This window comes from Marmota monax, unplaced genomic scaffold (assembly GCF_021218885.2).
Source record: "Marmota monax isolate L192 unplaced genomic scaffold, Marmota_monax_Labrador192_F-V1.1 WCK01_AAM20220418_F8-fsc00039, whole genome shotgun sequence".
In the NCBI taxonomy this organism is placed as follows: Eukaryota; Metazoa; Chordata; class Mammalia; order Rodentia; family Sciuridae; genus Marmota; species Marmota monax.
The window spans coordinates 4,427,516-4,448,598 of NW_026693602.1; the positions used below are offsets into that span (position 1 = coordinate 4,427,516).

Below are 21,083 nucleotides of genomic sequence, written 5' to 3' on the forward strand. Positions count from 1 at the left end.
GTCAGAGTGTACTGGGTAGAGTGAACTCTTCGATAGAAGAGAGGGTAAAGATGGAGACATTGAGTGGCAGCTGTAATCACACCTGCCCACCTCAAAAGGCTAGACCACAGGTGGCAGGAAGAGTCCTGGGAGCAGAGATTGAGCTGCACTAATTTAATGCTATTAGATGGAGCCTTATGGGGGAGTTACAGTTTTCTGAGTCTGATTTATAATTTCATAGCTGTACATGAATAGTAAGCATAAAAAGTGATATATTTTCATGAATATATACATTTTTAAAATAAGATGCTAAAAGGTGTCAGCATTAGAAGTCCACAAGAAGGTTTCCTGTTTAACACACATTCGAGGAACACTGATTCAGAGCCCATGGCCTATAGAGGGAGACAAACACGGGCCTTGCTTTTCAGGAGCTCGCTTTAACACAGAATTCACCGCAGAGGACAAGAACGAAGAAATTGTGACGGAACTTTTTAAAGTCCAGGTACCACATTTATTGCTCTTTGTCTTTTCTGCTCATTGACCCTTCTTAAAAGTTACTGCATAGGAATAATTATTTTCTGGGTTCCCTATTGAAATGCACCCTGAAATCCTAGTTATTTTTTCCCCCTTGATATGCATCAGGTAAAGTTCTTGCTTTGTTGTTCAGTGTTCTATGAGGTTTTAAAAATACAGAGATCTAAGTACCCACCAACCCAGTACCACAAAGAACAGTATCATCCACCTAAAAATAATGAATCCAACTAGTCCTTTCTAGAAAACCTCCTTTTCCCCCCAAGCCTGGCAGCAACTAATCTGTCTGCTAGACTTGCTCTTCACATAATATAAAGATGCAGTCGAAAAACGCACAGCCTTGTGGGTCTGACTTCTTTCACTTACAGAATGCATTTAAGATCCGTTTATGTCATTGTGAAAATCAATAATACATTCCTTTATTGCTGAGTAATAAATAGCCCATCATGTGAATATATCACAGTTCATTTACCTGATACCCTGTTGAATGATATCTTGGTGGTTTCCAGTTTGGGATGACTGAATAAAATTGTTGTAAACATTCTTCTATGGATTTTATAAAAACTTTAAAATTTTAACAAATATCATGAAGTGGGATTTCTGGGTCCTGTGATAAGTATATGTCTAACTTTATAAGAAATTGCCAAATTATAAGTTATTGCCAATGGTAAGAAATTGACAAATTGTCTTCCAACATTGTTGAACTGTTTTAAATGTGGCAATGGATGAGAGCTCCCTTTACTTTGTATTCTCACCAGACTTTTACATCATCAGATTTTTAAATTTTATTTTAACAATTCTAATACGTATGCAGTACTTGCACATTGTCGTTTTCATTTGCAGTTTCCTGAGAACAAATGATGTTGAATATCTTCTTAGGTCTTTATTTGCCATTGATGTCTTCTTTAGTATAATGTCTACTCAGATCTTATGCCCATTTAAAAAATTGCATTATTTCTTTCTCTTTCTTTTTTGAGTTTTAAGATGTCTCTGTATATTCTGGATACAAATTTTAATTAAATATGTGATTTGCTAAGTTTTTCCCAGTCATATGCCTTTTCTTTTTATTTTCTTAGATGAATCTTTGGGTAGGCAAAGATTTAAGTCTTGATAAGATAAAATTTATCAATTTTAAAAAAAAAGAATTGTGGATTCTTCAAATGGATTGTGCGTTTAGTGTTGCATCTAAAAACTCATTGCCAAATTGAAACTTACACAGATTTTTTTGCCATTTTATTCTAGATGTGTGTAGTTTTACATTGTCCATGTTAATCTATGATCCATTCTGAGTTAACTTTTCCCCAAGATGAGAAGATTTTCTCTTTATTGCATGTGGATGTCCAATTGTTCCGGGAAAAGGCTGTCCTATGTCCATTGTACTGCCTTGGCATTTTTGTCAAAATCAGTGGACAGTATTTTGGCGGGTCTATGAATTCTGTTGTATTCTATTGCTCCATATATTTGGCCTTTAGCATTAACATTGACTTATTATTATAGTTTCAGTCTTGGAATCTAACAGTGTGAGTTTTCTACCACTTTTATTTTTATTCTTTTTTCTTTTTCAGAATTCTTTTAGCTATGCTAGGTCCTTTGCCTTTCCATGTACTTTTTAAATAATTAACTTTTTAAAAATTTTTCATCATCTACAAAAAGCTTCCTTAGATTTTGATTAGGATTGTATTAAATCTATAGTTTGAACAGGGAAGAACTGACAATAAGGTCAATATTTCCAAACTCTGAACCTGGCCTAACTCTCAATGTACTAAGACTTCGACATTTTTTTAATCAATGTAGTTTTTAGCATAGAGGCTCTGCACACATTTTGTTAACTTTTTTGATGAAATTGCAAATGGTATTATTTTTAATATTGAATTCCATTTCTGGAATATAGAAATATGGTTGGTTTGTATATCACCTTTTTCAAATTACTTATTAGTTCTAAGAGTGTGTTTGAGATCTTAGGAATTGGGCATCGGGTGCAGTAGTGCAGCTCAGGAGGCTGAGGCAGAACGATCATGAGTTCAAAGCCAGCCTCAGCAAAGCGAGACACCAAGCAAATCAGTGAGACCCTGTTTCTAAATAAGATTCAAATTAGGGCTGGGGATGTGGCTCAGTGGTTGAGTGTCCCTAGGTTCAAATCCCGGTACTCCCCCAAAATAAGAGTGTGTGGAGATCTGAGGAATTGTCTATGTTGACAACCATGTTATCTTCAAAGACAGAGAGCTTTCCTTTTTCTTTTCAAATCCATATATCTTTTATTTCTTTTTCTTTGCTTATTTCACTGGCTGTAACTTCAGATATAATGCTGAACAGCAACAGTGAGAGCTGACATCTTTGTCTTATTTCCAGTCTTAGAGCATGCAGTATTTTACCCTTAAATTTGATGTTAGTTGTAGGGTTTTCATAGCCTTTCTATAAAAAAATTGAAGAGGTTTCTTTCTACTTCTAGTTTTCTGAGAATTCTATCATGAATAGATATTGAATTTTATTGATTATTTTTGCTCCTTTTGATATATATATATATATATATATATATATATATAGAGAGAGAGAGAGAGAGAGAGAGAGAATGAATTACATTGATTTTTTAAAAAAAGTTTTACCAGTTATTACTGAGATAAACCCCAAGTGGTCATATGTTATCTTTTTCATATGTTGCTGGATTCATTGTGCTAATATTTGTTGAGAATTTTTGCATTTTTATTCATGAGGTGTGTTGTTTTGTTTTGTTTTTTGTACTGTGCACTGAATCCAGGGACAGTTTACCATCAAGCTACATACTCAGACCTTTATATATTTTTTTATGTTGAGACAGTGTTTTGCTAAGTTGCTTAGGACCTCACTAAGTTGATAAGGCTGCTTCAAACACGCAATCCTCCTGCCTCAGCCTCTGTAGTCTCTGGGATTACAAGTATGTATTACTGTGCCGGGCGACATGAGGTATCTTGATATGTAATTTTTTTTTCTTGCAATGTGCAGTTTGGTTTGAGTCTTAAAATAATACCCACCTCACAAAACAAGGGGGGAAATTTTCCCTCCTCTTCTATATTCTGGAAGAAATCATATAGATATCTTTTGATTAAATGTTTTGTGAGCTGGGAACAGTGGTGCACGCCTATCATCTAAGCAGCTGGGGAGGCTGAGGCAGGAGGATCAAGAGTTCAAAGCCAGAAAAAGGCCCAGTGGCCCGCGGAGGGGCAGAGCTGCCAACCAGGCCTGCAAGGTAGGCGGGCCTGTGACCCACTGGCAGAACAGGCGCAGCGGCGTGCTGAGGGGCAGAGCCGCCCCCTCCCCCCGCACCTCCAAGGTAGGCGGAACTGTGATCACCCACAGAACAGGCCCAGGATTCCGTGGAGGGACAGAGCTGCCAACCACGCCTGCAAGGTAGGCGGACCTCCCCCCCCCCCCCCCCCCCCCCCCCCCGCAGAACAGGCCCAGCGGCCTGCTGAGGGGCAGAGCCGTCCCCTCCCCCCGCGCCTGCAAGGTAGACGGAACTGTGAGCCACCGGCAGAACAGGCCCAGGATTCCGTGGAGGGGCAGAGCTGCCCCACGCGCCTGCAAGGTAGGCGGACCTGCGACCACCAACAGAACAGGCCAGACCTGCAACCGACAGACAGAACAGGCCCAGTGGCCTGCGGAAGGGTAGAGCCGCCCCCCCCCCCCCGCAACTGCAAGGTAGGCGGAACTGCAACCCACCGGCAGAACAGGCCCAGCGGCCTGCAGAGGGGCAGTGCCACTGCCCGCACCTGCAAAGTAGGCAGAACTGCGACCACTGACAGAACAAGCCTAGCGGCCCGCAGAGGGGCAGAGCCACCGCCCGCGCCTGCAAGGTAGGCGGACCTGCTACCGACCGGCAGAACAGGCCCAGTGGCCTGCCGGCGTGGTAGGCACATTGCCCCAATTGGAGGAGGGGCAGAGCCGCCGCCCGCGCCTGCGAGGGAGACTTTGCAACTATACAAGAGCAATATAAATATATGGGGGGAAAATTCAATAGCACAACAGTTTCACCAAGCAGAAAGAAACGCGAACAGTATGAAGAGACAAGGAAAGAAAGGACCACAAGCAATGCAGGTCAACTCAACGTTAGAAGAGGTAATATCTGCAGCAGATGGAATGTCAGATAAAGAATTCAGGATATACATGCTTCAGATGATCTGGAGTCTCAAGGAAGACATCAGTCAATGAAAGATCACTTCAACAATGAATTACATAAACAAATCCAAGAAGCAAAAGATCAACTATACAGGGAGATAGAGGTTATAAAAAACAAACAAACAGAAATCCTAGAAATGCAGGAAGCAATAAACCAACTTAAAAACTCAATTGAGAATACTACCAGCAGAGTACAACACTTAGAAGATAGAACATCAGACAATGAAGACAAACTATTTCAACTTGAAAAGAACATAGACAGCTCAGCAAGACTGTTAAGAAACCATGAGCAGAACATCCAAGAAATATGGGATAACATCAAGAGACCAAATTTAAGAGTCATTGGGATACAGGAAGGGATAGAGATTCAAACCAAAGGAATGAGCAATCTATTCAATGAAATAATATGAGAAAACTTCCCAGACTTGAAGAATGAGACAGAATCCCAAATCCTAGAAGCCTACAGGATGCCGAATGTGCAAAATCATAAGAGATCCACACCTAGACACATTATAATGAAGATGCCCAACATACAGAATAAGGAGAGAATTTTAAAAGCTACAAGAGAAAGGAAGAAGATTACATTTAGGGGTAAGCCAATCAGGATAACAGCTGATCTTTCAACACAGACTCTGAAAGCTAGAAGATCCTGAAATAACATATTTCAAACACTGAAAGAAAATGGGTTCCAACCAAGAATTGTGTATCCAGCGAAATTAAGCTTCAGGATGGAAGATGAAATTAAAACCTTCCACGATAAACAAAAGTTAAAAGAATTTGCAGCTATAAAACCATCTCTTCAAAACATCCTCGGCAAAACATTACAGGAAGAGGAAATGGAAAATAACAATGAAAACCAACAGTGGGAGGTAGGACCCTAAAGGGGGGAAAAATAATCAAAGAGGAAAACAAACCATGTTTAGTAACATAAATAAACAAATATGGCTGGAAGAACAACCCATATCTCAATAATAACCCTAAATGTTAATGGCTTAAACTCACCAATTAAGAGACACAGGCTAGTAGAATGGATCACAAAACAAGACCCAACAATATACTGCCTACAGGAGATGCATTTGATAGGAAAAGACATACATAGGCTGAAGGTGAAAGGTTGGGAAAAATCATATCACTCATATGGACTTTGGAAACAAGCAGGAGTGTCCATACTCATATCAAATAAAATAGATTTCAAGCCAAAGTTAATGAAAAGGGATAAAGAGGGACACTACATACTGCTCAAGGGAACCGTACACCAACAAGACATAACAATCATAAATATATATGCCCCAAACAATGGTGCAGCTATGTTCATCAAACAAACTCTTCTCAAGTTCAAGAGTCTAATAGACCACCATACAATAATCATGGGAGACTTCAACACACCTCTCTCACCAATGGACAGATCTTCCAAACAAAAGTTGAATAAGGAAACTATAGAACTCAATAACACAATTAATAACCTAGACTTAATTGACATATATAGAATATACTACCCAACATCAAGCAGTTACACTTTTTTCTCAGCAGCACATGGATCCTTCTCAAAAATAGATCACATATTATGTCACAGGGCAACTCTTAGACAATATAAAGGAGTAGAGATAATACCATGCAACTTATCTGATCATAATGGAATGAAACTGAAAATCAACGATAAAAGAAGGAAGGAAAAAGCATACATCACTTGGAGAATGAACAATAGGTTACTGAATGATCAATGGGTTATAGAAGACATCAAGGAGGAAATTAAAAAATTCTTAGAGATAAATGAAAACACAGACACAACATATCGGAATCTATGGGACACATTGAAAGCAGTTCTAAGAGGAAAATTCATTGCTTGGAGTTCATTCCTTAAAAAAAGAAAAAACCAACAAATGATCTCATACTTCATCTCAAAATCCTTGAAAAAGAAGAGCAAAACAACAGCAAAAGAAGTAGAAGGCAAGAAATAATTAAAATCAGAGCTGAAATTAATGAAATCGAAACAAAAGAAACAATTGAAAAAATTGACAAAACTAAAAGTTGGTTCTTTGAAAAAATAAACAAAATCGACAGACCCTTAGCGATGCTAGCGAAGAGAAGAAGAGAGAGAACTCAAATTACTAGCATACGGGATGAAAAAGGCAATATCACAACAGACACTTCAGAAATACAGAAGATAATTAGAAATTATTTTGAATCCTTATACTCCAATAAATTAGAAGATAGTGAAGGCATCGATAAATTTCTTAAGTCATATGATCTGCCCAGATTGAGTCAGGAGGATATAGACAACCTAAACAGACCAATATCAATTGAGGAAATAGAAGAAACCATCAAAAGACTACCAACTAAGAAAAGCCCAGGACTGGATGGGTATACAGCAGAGTTTTACAAAACCTTTAAAGAGGAACTAATACCAATACTTTTCAAGCTACTTCAGGAAATAGAAAAAGAGGGAGAACTTCCAAATTCATTCTATGAGGCCAACATCACCCTGATTCCTAAACCAGACAAAGACACTTCAAAGAAAGAAAACTACAGACCAATATCTCTAATGAACCTAGATGCAAAAATCCTCAATAAAATTCTGGCCACTCGGATACAAAAACATATCAAAAAAATTGTGCACCATGATCAAGTAGGATTCATCCCTGGGATGCAAGGCTGGTTCAATATACGGAAATCAATAAATGTTATTCACCACATCAATAGACTTAAAGATAAGAACCATATGATCATCTCGATAGATGCAGAAAAAGCATTCGACAAAGTACAGCATCCCTTTATGTTCAAAACTCTAGAAAAACTAGGGATAACAGGAACATACCTCAATATTGTAAAAGCAATCTATGCTAAGCCTCAGGCTAGCATCATTCTGAATGGAGAAAAACTGAAGGCATTCCCTCTAAAATCTGGAACAAGACAGGGATGCCCTCTCTCACCACTTCTGTTCAAAATAGTTCTCGAAACACTGGCCAGAGCAATTAGACAGACGAAAGAAATTAAAGTCACAAAAATAGGAAAAGAAGAACTTAAATTATCACTATTTGCAGAAGACATGATTCTATACCTAGCAGACCCAAAAGGCTCTACAAAGAAACTATTAGAGCTAATAAATGAATTCAGCAAAGTGGCAGGCTATAAAATCAACATGCATAAATCAAAGGCATTCCTGTATATCAGTGACAAATCCTCTGAAATGGAAATGAGGACAACCACTCCATTCACAATATCCTCAAAAAAAAAAAAAAAACTTGGGAATCAACCTAACAAAAGAGGTGAAAGACTTATACAATGAAAACTACAGAACCCTAAAGAGAGAAATAGAAGATCTTAGAAGATGGAAAAATATACCCTGTTCATGGATAGGCAGAACTAACATCATCAAAATGGCGATATTACCAAAAGTTCTCTATAGGTTTAATGCAATCCCAATCAAAATCCCAACGGCATTTCTTGTAGAAATAGAGAAAGCAATCATGAAATTCATATGGAAAAATAAAAGACCCAGAATAGCAAAAACAATGCTAAGCAGGAAGTGTGAATCAGGCGGTATAGCGATACCAGACTTCAAACTATACTACAGAGCAATAGTAACAAAAACAGCATGGTACTGATACCAAAACAGGTGGGTGGACCAATGGTACAGAATAGAGGACACAGAAACCAATCCACAAAACTACAACTATCTTATATTTGATAAAGGGGCTAAAAGCATGCAATGGAGGAAGGATAGCATCTTCAACAAATGGTGCTGGGAAAACTGGAAATCCATATGCAACAAAATGAAACTGAATCCCTTTCTCTCGCCATGCACCAAAGTTAATTCAAAATGGATCAAGGAGCTTGATATCAAATCAGAGACACGGCGTCTGATAGAAGAAAAAGTTGGCTACGATCTACATACTGTGGGGTCGGGCTCCAAATTCCTCAATAGGACACCCATAGCACAAAAGTTAATAACTAGAATCAACAAATGGGACTTACTCAAACTAAAAAGTTTTTTCTCAGCAAAAGAAACAATAAGAGAGGTAAATAGAGAGCCTACATCCTGGGAACAAATCTTTACTCCTCACACTTCAGATAGAGCCCTAATATCTAGAGTATACAAAGAACTCAAAAAATTAGACAATAAGATAACAAATAACCCAATCAACAAATGGGCCAAGGACCTGAACAGACACTTCTCAGAGGGGGACATACAATCAATCAACAAGTACATGAAAAAATGCTCACCATCTCTAGCAGTCAGAGAAATGCAAATCAAAACCACCCTAAGATACCATCTCACTCCAGTAAGATTGGCAGCCATTATGAAGTCAAACAGCAAGTGCTGGTGAGGATGTGGGGAAAAGGGTACACTTGTACATTGCTGGTGGGACTGCAAATTGGTGCAGCCAATTTGGAAAGCAGTATGGAGATTTCTTGGAAAGCTGGGAATGGAACCACCATTTGACCCAGCTATTCCCCTTCTAGGTCTATTCTCTAAAGACCTAAAAAGAGCATGCTACAGGGACACTGCTACATCGATGTTCATAGCAGCACAATTCACAATAGCAAGACTGTGGAACCAACCTAGATGCCCTTCAATAGATGAATGGATAAAAAAAATGTGGCATTTATACACAATGGAGTATTACTCTGCATTAAAAATTGACAAAATCATAGAATTTGCAGGGAAATGGATGGCATTAGAGCAGATTATGCTAAGTGAAGCTAGCCAAGCCCTAAAAAACAAATGCCAAATGTCTTCTTTGATATAAGGAGAGTAACTAAGAACAGAGTAGGGACGAAGAGCATGAGAAGAAGATTAACATTAAACTGGGATGAGAGGTGGGAGGGAAAGGGAGAGAGAAGGGAAATTGCATGGAAATGGAAGGAGATCCTCAGGGTTGTACAAAATTTCATACAAGAGGAAGTGAGGGGAAAGGGGAAAATAATACAAGGCGGAGAAATGAATGACAGTAGAGGGGGTAGAGAGAGAAGAGGGGAGGGGAGGGGAGGGGGGATAGTAGAGGATAGGAAAGGCAGCAGAATACAACAGACACTAGTATGGCAATATGTAAATCAATGGATGTGTAACTGATGTGATTCTGCAATTTGTATACGGGGTAAAAATGGGAGTTCATAACCCACTTGAATCAAAGTGTGAAATATGATATATCAAGAACTATGTAATGTTTTGAACAACCAACAATAAAAAATTTAAAAAAAAAGAAAAAAAAAAGAAAATGAAATACAAGACCTCTGAGTAGAAGATCTGAGAGCTCTTGTGTGGTTCCACTATGGCTCTTTCCTACAAACCAGCCAGGTCATGGATAGTTGGCTTCATCAGCCTGAATTCCAGGGTGAAGCTGACTTAGTACCATAGCTAATCTATGTGATGGATTTGTAGCTTGAACAAAACATTCCAGTGAAGCTTGGGGTCATTTGTTATTGCAGCACAACAGCCTAACCTGACTGATCTAGTGAAAACATTTGGGAGCTAGTTAATAAAAATAATTTTTTTCTTTAAAAAAAAAAGAGTTCAAAGCCAGCTTCAGCGAAGGCGAGGTGCTAAACAACTCAATGGGACCCTGTCTCTAAATAAAATACAAAGTATGGCTGGGGATGTGGCTCTGTCGTCGAGTGCACCTGAATTCAATCTCCAGTACAAAAAAAAAAAAGTTTTTTGCAGAATCTACCAATGGAACTATATATGCTAGGAGTTTTCTTTTGGGAAGTTTTAAAACTAGAAACTCAATTTTCTCAGTAGATATTGGAGTATTCAAGGTAGATATTGCTTTTTGAGTGAGTTGTAGTTAGTCTTTCAATAAACCAGCTCATTTTATCTAAATTGCTGAATTTATGAACATAGTGTTGTCTGTGATTTTCCCATATTATTGTTTTATTGTCTTCAAGGTCAGTAGTGATGCCCCTTCTTTCATTCTTGATGTTGGCAAATTGAGTCTACATTCTCTTTGTCTTCATCAACCTGACCAAATATTTATTAACTTGATGGTATTTTTTTTTCAAAGAATCAACTTTTGTTATCATTGATTTTATGGGTGTGTTTTTTTTCCTGTTTGTTTGGTTGGTTTTTGTTTATTTTTTGGTACTAGGTATTGGACCCAGGGGTACTTTATCACTGAGTTATAACCCCCACCCTGATTATTTTATTTTGAGACAGGGCCTCACTAAGTTGTTGAGCATCTTGCTAAGTTTCTGAGGCTGGCCTTGAACTGAACTTGCAATCCTCCTGCCTCAACTTCCTCAGTTGCTGGGATTACAGACATGTGCTCTATACCTGGGCGATGTATTTTCTATTTTAAATTTTATTGCTTCTTTTTTATATCACTCCCTTTCATGTACTTGCTTAGATAATCTTGGCCTCCCTCTCTGGGACAGTAATAGACAAGGCAGCCTCAAAGAGGTAAAAAATGCCTTCAGAGACATTCTCCGATTGTCTGATGAATAGTACCTGGCTTCCTTCTGTCCATGCTAATCTCTTTATCAAGCTGTCACTTGGCAACACCCTTGGTTTTCTCTCCTAAACGTGTTGTTCTATTCTTTATGTGGCCAGGATAAGAATATTCCCGAGCTTTATGTTCTGCTTCTCATTTAATTGTAAACTGTCTTTAAGTCATTTCCCCCTTCCCACATTTACTATAAGAAATTATGAGAAGCCGTGTACCATCCTTAGCACTTGGCTGCTGAGAGATTTCTTTTGCTAAATGCAAGTTCCACTTTCCATAAAATCCCCAGACACCCACAAAATTCAGCAAATTTTTTGTCACTTTGTAACAAGGATGGCCTTTTCTCCAGTTTCCACTATGCTGTTCTTCATTTCAGTCTAAGTACTCATCAGAATGGCCTTTATCATCCATATTTCTATGAACATTCTGTTTATGACCACTTAAATAATCTCTAAGAAGATAAAGGTTTACCCTACAGCTCTTCCTATCTTGTAAGCCCTCATCAGAATGGTCCTTAAAGCTGTGTTTATATCACAATACAGACTTTGCTAGAATTCATTTCTAACCTCTACCCAAGATCCAGTTCCAAAGATTCTTCCATACTTTTAGATATTTGTATGGCTACTCCTCTGGTATCAATTTATGTGTTTGTCCATCATTTGCCACTGTAACAAAATACTGTAGACTGGGTAATTTATTAAAAACAGAAATTTCTTTCTTAAAATTTTGGAGGTTAGCTAGTTCAAGATTAAGGTGCTAGTATTTGGTAAGAGCCTTCTTACAGCATCCTTCCATAGCAGAAGGTGGAATGGGTCAAATTTCCATAAGACCTTTTTATAGCTATATTAATCCAAACATCTCTTAGACCTGACCACCCAACACTGTTGCACTGGGGACTATATTTCCAACACATGAATTGTGGGAGCCACATTCAAACCATAGCAGTGTCTGTCCCTAATTTGGAAATTTTTCAAAAATTATTTTTAAAATATTTCTTCTGTTCATTTTCTCTTTCTTCTCCTTCTGGGATTTCAAATTATGCATACATTAGACTGCCTGATATTATCCCATAACTCTCGAGACACTTTGTTTTATTTTTTCCACTCTTTCCTCCTTGTATTCTGGTTTGAGTCAATTTTATTGACATATATTCAACTTCATTAATTCTTTCTTTAACTGTATCAGGTCTACTGATGAGCTTGTCAAAGATATTCTTCATGTCTATTACTGTGTTTTTTATTTCTAGCATTTTCATTTGATTCTTTTTTACTATTTCTCAATGCTGAAATTGTTGATCTGATCTTGCATATTGTCTACCTTTTCCATTAACCTTTAGCATATTAATCATAGTTATTTTTAATTTCCTGACCTATGTAACTCCCACATTGGTCTGAGGCTGGTTCTGAAAACTGCATTGTCTTTCTATACTTGTGTTTTTCATTGCCCCATTGTGTGCCATATAATTTTTGTTGAAAAGTGAACATGTCAAATAGGACAGTAATACTACATAATTTTTATCTTTATGCTTGTAAATAAGCATGCTTTTCCTCTTGGGAGACCCTTTATGTAGGGGTTTGTGTAAATCTAGTCCAGAATAGACTGGGAGTGTTGTTTCTATGGTGACCTCAGTACTCCAGAGGCTTCAAATTCCTCTTATGACTCTCTATTTTTGTCTCCCCTCTTTGTTTTGGGTCTTTTGTTTGGGCTAAACCCCAGAGAGGGTTTATACCTTATAGGTGCCCTAGCTACATTCCATTGCAACTCTTATTAGCATGTGGGCAGAGGAGGTGGGAAGGATGACCTTTTGGGTTCTTCTGAAGCCTCAGTCTTGGGCAGATACTGGAGACTTGGGTCCTCAGTGTTCTGGCCCCTTCTCCAGCTGCCATGTTGGACCTAGAAGTTATCCCTGTTTTTCCCCCATGGTGAAGCTTCTTCCCACCCCACTCTTCCTCTCTAAGCAGTTGGTTTCCACCAGTGCCTCAGGGTACATTATGAGTTTGTTGGGGTAGCAGGGTAGTACTGGGACAGTACCTGATGGTCTCTTTTCCTAGCCAGCACCATGATGGACAGTTTTAAAGTTTCTCCCGATCTTCCTTCTAAGAACCTGCTATTCTTGGAGGAAAAATCTATAAGAGGGTCTGAACCCTCTTATGCCTGCTGCCCCTGGGGACTTAACTCTCTCATGCCAGCCCACACTTGGCCTTTAGCGATTCTTTAAACATTTCTAGCTTAATCTTCTTACCAGCTTTTATAGCATTTGGCAGCATCTGTCCTTGGTAAGCAAATGTTGAATCCTGTTGCTCCCTGCAGGCCTTTGTCTCTCTCTTGGTTTTAAGTTAGTTATTTATCTGTAACATCCGTTCCCTGATAGGCCCAAGAAAGGTTGTTAATTTTGTAGTTTATTTAGCTTTTTTCTTATAATAAGAGTGGAAACAATGTTCTTTCCAGCTTTTAAATCTCCAAGAACCATTATTTATGTTTTAAAGTTTAAATTTCACTAACATTTACCTGATTTTGAAAGTTTTGGAGGATTTTATATTTGCAACATTTCAAAAACATCTTTCTAGGTAAATGTGGAAACTAAAACTAGGAATTACTAAAAAGGGTATAAAAATGTTAAAAATTAATATTTTGGTCTCGATTTTTTTCACTCCTGTATTTTTCTTTTACTCAAACTTGGAGCCTATTCTATGTTTCATTGCCCCAAGGGAAGTATGTGGTAGAACAGAAAGAACAAATGACCTCCAAGAATTCTTGGGTTGGGTTTCCAAGGCTGAGCCTGTGGTGAAACTCAGAGGATTTGCTGGGGTACAAGAAGCATAAGGGTTTTGAAAAAGAAACAAAAAGGATAATGGAGAAACAGGAGCCTTCATAAACTGGATGCACCAGGACTGGTCATCAAAGGAGGCCTTAGAACAGAGCAGAAAAGAGTCTGCAGGAACACAGAAGGGAAGAGCTGCTTGCAATGTCAGGGCAGACAGGACCTCTAAGCCACCTTCCCTTCCAGGTGTGGTGGCACATGCCTGTAATCGCAGCAACCTGGGAGGCTGAGGCAGGAGGATCACAGGCTCAAAGCCAGCCTCAGCCATTTAGTGAGAATTTAAGCAACTCAGTGAGATCCAGTCTCTAAATAAAACATAAAAAGGAGCTGGGGATGTGGTTCAGTGGTTAAGCACCCCTGGGTTCAATTCCTGGTACCAAAAAAGAAAAAGAAAAGATTCCCATCTTAGTTGTGACTTGGAAGCATCCAAGGGCCAACAGTCCTGGCCCTTACAACCAAGGATAATGGCAGTCTTGGTGTAGGAAACCTGTGGGACAGATGACAGCATTCCACCTCCACTTCAGTCTGCTGTTGTGATGGACATAGATTTGACCTTGATGAAGAAGAGAAGTTCTCATGAATGACCCAGATTATATTTCTTCATGATCCTGGAGACACCAGGAATTAAAGTCAAATCTAGTTACTTTCTATAAAATAAAAAGATTTAATATTTCTTTTACATCTTCACTTGTGGATGGAGACATCTGCTATGAAAGTTATGTACCCCAGGGCAGCAGTGGTGGCGCACACCTGTAATCCCAGCAGCCCAGGAGTCTAAGGCAGGAGGATTGGGAGTTCAAAACCAGCCTCAGCAACTCAGGGAGACCCTAAGCAACATTGTCTCAAAATAAAGTTTTACAACAGGGCTGGGGTTGTTACTCAGTAGGAAAGCCCCTCTGGGCTCAATCCCTGATACAAAAACATCAACAATAAAAAAAAAAAGGAGTTATGTGCTCCAGGGATTTAGCTATCACTGCTACATTTAAAATTTTTAGATTGTAGTTACTCAAGATTTCCTCTACTCCAACATATCTAGGAGGTCCAATGTGCACCCCCTCCACTATAACAATTCTTCCTGGAGTGGGGCAGATGGCAGAGGCGCTTTGCATACATCCCCCAGGTGATTCTGATAAAATGACTCCTCCTACCACCCAAGATCATCCCCCACTCCCCTGGGAATCTGCTTTCTTCTCTCTTGTTTGTGTGCATAGTTGTTTTTTTTTTTTTTTCAATTGGAACACCAAAATAAGGACACAGTTTGACTCTTGTAAGCAGGAGATGTGTTCTTACAAAGATATGTAAAGCAACTATACCTATGTGAAAATATCCATTTATCTACATAGGATTGAAATAATCCTACGCCACTACCTGCATTACAGGCAGCTGAAGAGAGGTTTATTTGTGAATCTGTGATCAGGAGGGAAAAAAAAATCATCCCTGGATTTCCTTCCTTGGAAGAGGATATTGAATTGGGAACTAGTCCTCCATCTGATCCAGCCTCCCATCCAGGGTACAATAAGGATCAAGTGAAGCACACATAAACATCTGAATGAAAATGTCCCAATGTGAATAATCGAGAGCCTGATCACCTTCCTCCAATTCAGTTCTGTCGACTGAGCCTGGTGCTGGGGCATGGGTGAAGGGTCCTTGGCTTACTGTAGCACAGATGGGCAGGTTTGGAAGCTTAAGGGGACAACACCTATGTCTAACATTTTCCAGAGTTTTGGTGCAACACCTCTATGGAGAGACACAGTTGTGGAACCTGGTTGTGGGACATGGCTTCTATCTTTGGAAATGTTTCACAACTACAGTAGACCATAGCACCCAATGTCTTACTGCATTGGGCATATTTCTGTCATCTAATAAAATCATATTATATAGTACATCTTTTCTCCTCTAGGGGAAGTGGGGGATGAAGGCTGCAGCCAAGGATCTCTTGGAAACTGCGACAAAATGCAAGAACCAGGTAGAGGCATGTAACACTTTGGGTTCAGGTGTGCAAAGAGCATGCTAAGTGTTTATCAGCTTTTTCGCTGCTCTGATTAAAAGATCTGATTAGAACAATTTTGGAGGAGGAAAAGTTTATTTAGGGGCTCACGGTTTCCCATAGACAGCAGGTCTATTCCTCAGGGCTCAAAGTGAGGTAGGACATCATGACCCGAAGAGTGTGGCGGAGGGAAGCAGCTCACATGATGAACAAGAAGCAGAGAGAAAGACTCCACTCTCCAGACACAAAATATATACCCCATAGCCACACCGCTAGTGAACCACCTCCTCCAGCCACGCCACAACCGCCTCCAGTTACCACCCAGTTAATCCCATCAGGATTAATTCACTGATCAGGTTAAGGCTATAACTCAATCATTTCTCCTCCAATCCTTCTTGCATTGTCTCACGTGTGAGTTTTGGGGAAGACCAAATCTAAATTATAACACCGAAGAAGGAAAGTTGTCCCCTGGGACAGGCTAGTGCTGTCCAGACATAGATGTGGGCTACCACTTGGACCTGATGAACAGAAGACATTACTGGAACCAAAAGTATCCTGTACAGAAATTGGATGAAATGTGTTGTTGAGCATTTGCTTATATTACCTATTGTACACTGGTTAGAAGTTCAAGCCCCGGAGTTAAAACTGAGTTTGGATCCCACTTTTTCCACCTACTAGCGGTGTGACCTCCTGTCAGTTACTATAATATAAAAAGGAAACAAGAGTAATACCTACCTCCAAGGGCTCTTGTGAAGACTAAATGAAATAATGCACACGCAGGGCAGAGCTGCTAGAAAAACAATCAATTAGATATTGTTGGCCACACATTTTCCTTGTAAAATATTTAAGCCACAGTCACCTACTTTGTAGTGTAACTGAGAGGTCACTTCCCAGAATGAGCCCCTGTGAAAATGAACATCTAGTGACACCCAGGGGAAGAGTCAAGATTTGCATTTTTATTTCACCCACCGAAGAGGGAGAATATACAACTACTTTCAAGGGATTTGTTGGGGCTCCATAACCATGAGCCTTAAGTGGCAGTCCCAGCATGTAATGGGGACACTAAATTGTCACCCAGTCTTCAGATTCTTGATAAAAAGTGCGACTAGTGTCAGATTCTTTGGGGTTCTAGGGACTCAGATTCGTTTGGTGGTAGGAGTTTATAGGAATAAATAGGAAAGTGGGAAAACAAAATGAGCCCTCTCAGTAGCCACACAGCACACCCCTGGGGAGAACCAGAGGCGCGTTCCTGGCTCTTGATGCTCGAAGGCCCCAGGGGTCCCTCTGCCCTAATAATCTCATCGAGCTCTGTGGCCAAATTCACATTGCCGCAAGGCTGTCGCCACTAAACACCTGGCCAGCTTCTCTGTCAACTCTCCGTCTACTGCTCCTCCATCCCCATCTCCTTGAGATGCGCACACATGACAGAGACTCTGCCTGGGATAATTTGTTATCTTCTGATACACACTGCGCCTGTGACAGGGACGAGTTCTCACTCATGGGAAGCATTGCAGTCCCAAAAGGACATAAAGAATGAGACCGGATTCTTTCCCGAAATGATGTCTTTTCTGCCTTTGGACTTTACTTTGTAAACTCACAAGAGGGTCTTGAATTTAATGACTCCGTCCCTCAGGATACGAGCTTAGGCTCCTGAGCCGGAGATCAGTCTCTCTCTCAGGTGTACACGGAACACTTGTAATAAAACAGATGAGTTTTCTGCACTAGTTCATGTGCTAAGTTTAAAATATATTTCTGGTCTGATAACTTTTTGCTTGCAGGGTAAACTTCAGGTTCGTGACTGTTCATTTATTTGTTTGATATCACAGTTGACAACAAATGTATTGAATGCCACAAGAATCCCCTGGCATGAAGAGGTGGAGGCTTGACTCTGTGGGGGTGACTCTGGAGAGCCTCTCACATGGGCATTCCAACTGGAGGGTAGGAATAGACCCTAATGACCATCATTTATCATGTCACCTTTACTTAGTTAAAATGTAAAATGTCATCTCGATTTTATAGAAAATTCATGTGAAGTCTGATATGACCTTCAGATGAATTTCTTCTTGGCATAATGACCAGTATGTTGAATTTAAAAACACAAATAAAATCAGTGAAGAGGTGTTTTACTCTGTTGTGGTGACAATTACAAGTTTATACAATGAGACAACAAAAATTCCTAGATTAAGGAAAATTTTTTTATTCCAAACCACCAGTTAAATATGGAATTATGTAATCACATATGTAAATCCGGGTCTCTTTACTTTCAGTGCCCCGAGTTCAAACACAGAATATTTTTAGCTCCTGTGTTTCCTTTTTTCCAAGCTTGATCAGTGAACAAGAAAGTCTTATCAATCATGTACTCGTTGGAAAGTGTGGAGCTTTTGAACCACATAGTTTGTTTCAAAATTTAAAATTTCCCCATTTGGGGCCCATGGCAAGACTTTCAGGAGAGAGTTGTCATTAGATATTAGGTCTGACATATGTCTTTGGTTAAAAGCAGTGAAGAAATATTCCCTGAGATGATATGAGTAAGGAGAGCTATGGAAATAGTACTTTTGCTTTTTAACAAGTAAATTACCAACTCATATTAGCTAGGAAGTTATATGCAAGTGCCCTTCTTGTTTGCAAAGCAAGGTTATTTTAAAAACAAAGTCCAGTTTTTCATTGACACATTCTAAAGACATGTCCACAAGGGAAGCATTTGTTCCAAGATCTTTATGTAATTCTCTCAGTTCATCCTCACAATAATACTAAGACATTGTCTCAGATAAGAAATCACAAGGAAAAGAAGGTTAGGTAACCAGCCCCAGGTCTCTTGGGATGAATTTCTTGAGTTCATCCGACACTAAGCCACCCCTTAGCCATGGCACTGAGCTGCCTGTCCACACATCCAAGTTTGTGGGGAAGAAGGAGATAATTTCTCAGTCTACAGAGCATCAAAATACAAATTTACTGTAAGTTGGATTGGAGGGCTTGCTGTCTTTAACTTCACCCTTGATATCATTTAAGAACTTACCTAAGATGATTCTACCATTTTTCTTGGCTTTAGACTCACTTATAGTGAATAATTGGGCAGTGTCAATTGCATGACATGATTCACTTATTAGAAGGTGTTATGAGTTCATGTTCCCCCCAGGGGTATTGACAGAATTGATAGTTGAATATTAGATTAACTGAATTGAATGCAGATATTATGGCATCACAAGTGCAGCTGAGAAGCAGTTGGAGAAATCAGACAAATGAAGGCAAATAAATAAATAGAACCTGTTTTATCAAGAATCAAGCTAGAATGAGAGGTGGGGGTTGACTGTGGCTGCAGTCAGATTCCTAGAGCTCGTTCCCAGCTCTAAAACTTGATGCCTTTTGCCCAGGGGCAGGTTGGCTCTGCAGAACATACACACACAGCAAAACAGCTAGGCCACCTGCAGCTACGGTTTCCCTGCATTGGAACAAAGTGAGAAGGTGGTTTTTAGACCTGGCCCTAGAGGAGGCCTGGGCTCTGACCCCCTCATGATTGCCACTCAAGGTGGAAGGTGAGCAAAACACAGCTGTACTCAGACAGGGAGACCCAAAGAAGGGGCAGAAAGGACTGAGTTCTTCCCCACTTCACCAAACAAATAAGTCACTACTAGTCCCTCTGGGGAGAGCAAACAGGACCCGGAGGGCCTGAGGCTCCGTTTCCCCAGGCCTTCGAAAAGATGAAAGCTCCAATAACATGGCTGTTTCTCCTGTCTGAGGAGCAGCGGCAGCCTGTGGGAGATAAGCCAGCATTACCTTTAAGGAGCCTTTAATACCGACTCACTTCTAGCACTGTTGAAATCCAATAACGGAAAAAATCTTCCAAGTACAGCTAGTTGAAGATCAATCTGACTTGATCTTTCATGTGGCAAATATTTTTAAATTTAACATGCAAAAACTTATCCCCATTCCTTTGCCCACTTTCTAAAGAAGGGTTTTGTTTCAGTTGCTTAGTCTTGTACCTTTGAGTGTGTTTGTTGTGCTGGTCAGAGAAATGGGTACAAAGAAGAATTGGAGGAAGTAAGAAGAAGGTGTGAGCTACATAGGAAAGGGCGGAGAGTCACTCAGGAAGCAAAGAAAATATCTAGGAATCAAAGCGGATAGCAAAAGAGAAAGAAGGAGGGACCCACAAGAGAGTCAGCTGTGCTGGAGATTTTGAAAGAGAGGGGAGAAATTTGAGTAGCCACCCTGAGCTGTGGGATCTGGGGGAGGAGGAAGTGAAGGGGATTTGTAGTAGGTTTCCGGAAGGCACCTCTGTGTAACTCTTGTACCCACACTCAAGGAAAGCGTTAGTAGAGATTTTCATCATGCATAGATTTGGGGGTGATATTTTTCTCTTGGACACCTGACATGGGGTGATGGGCTGTTACAGATGGCAAAGATGCCCTCATTTATTTGAATCTATCCATTTGGATCTTTCTAGAGTGAGTCATTCTGTGGGTACTGTGCTTGTCCACAAAATGTAAAGTGGTGATTATAAAAGGATGTACCTGAGAGGTGACCAGGATGCACAGCAGACGTGGCAATGGCTCAAAGACCGAGTGGTGACAAGGACATATGAGATGTGTGTGGCCCTTGGCAGAAGCCTGGGACCTGAACTTCAGTCACCTTTCCAGTCATTCTTCGCCAACACACTTCCTCTCTCACTCATCAGTGGACTTACCTGGTGGAGACTTGGGAATGTTCTTTAGCACAGCTCTTTCCTTCTGAAGGATGTTTGCTGGACAGTGGGTGAGGCGAGGTGCCAGCCACAGGACACATGGTCTGCAAAGTCCCTGCGATGGAATTCAGAAGGGCAGAGCTTCATTCCTGGCTGCCTCTTATCTGCTTGGCTATAGTTTCCTCACCTGTGAAACAGCAGTCTTGAAAGATGACACCAACGAGCCCTTTCAGCTCTTATCTGCAACCTATATTTCCAGGTCTCATTCTTTACTTCAGCTATGGCTGCCCTTTTGTCCTGACCCAGGGAGCTGGGCAGCTCTGGTTCCCCACCAAGATGTCTATTCTTACTCACATCATGACCCTCTTAATCAGATCTGCTTAGGAGTCAGGGAGGCCGGAGCTGGAGCGCCAGAGCTGCTTGCTCCTGAATTGTAAGGCCTTGGCTGACGGGGGCAGCGGTGCATATGTCATCAGTGACAACCACGGTCTG

At 40.2% G+C, this 21,083-nt stretch overlaps 1 protein-coding gene across 1 annotated transcript in view; it reads right to left on the reverse strand.

Moving 5' to 3' along the window:
- Positions 1-20,613, reverse strand: part of Scoc (short coiled-coil protein) — a 70,483-nt gene extending 49,870 nt beyond the window's left edge. The window contains exon 1 of the mRNA XM_046459578.2: positions 20,595-20,613. The gene's annotated coding sequence lies outside the window, so the exon portion shown is untranslated. The remainder of the gene's footprint in view (positions 1-20,594) is intronic.
- Positions 20,614-21,083: the final 470 nt, after the last annotated feature.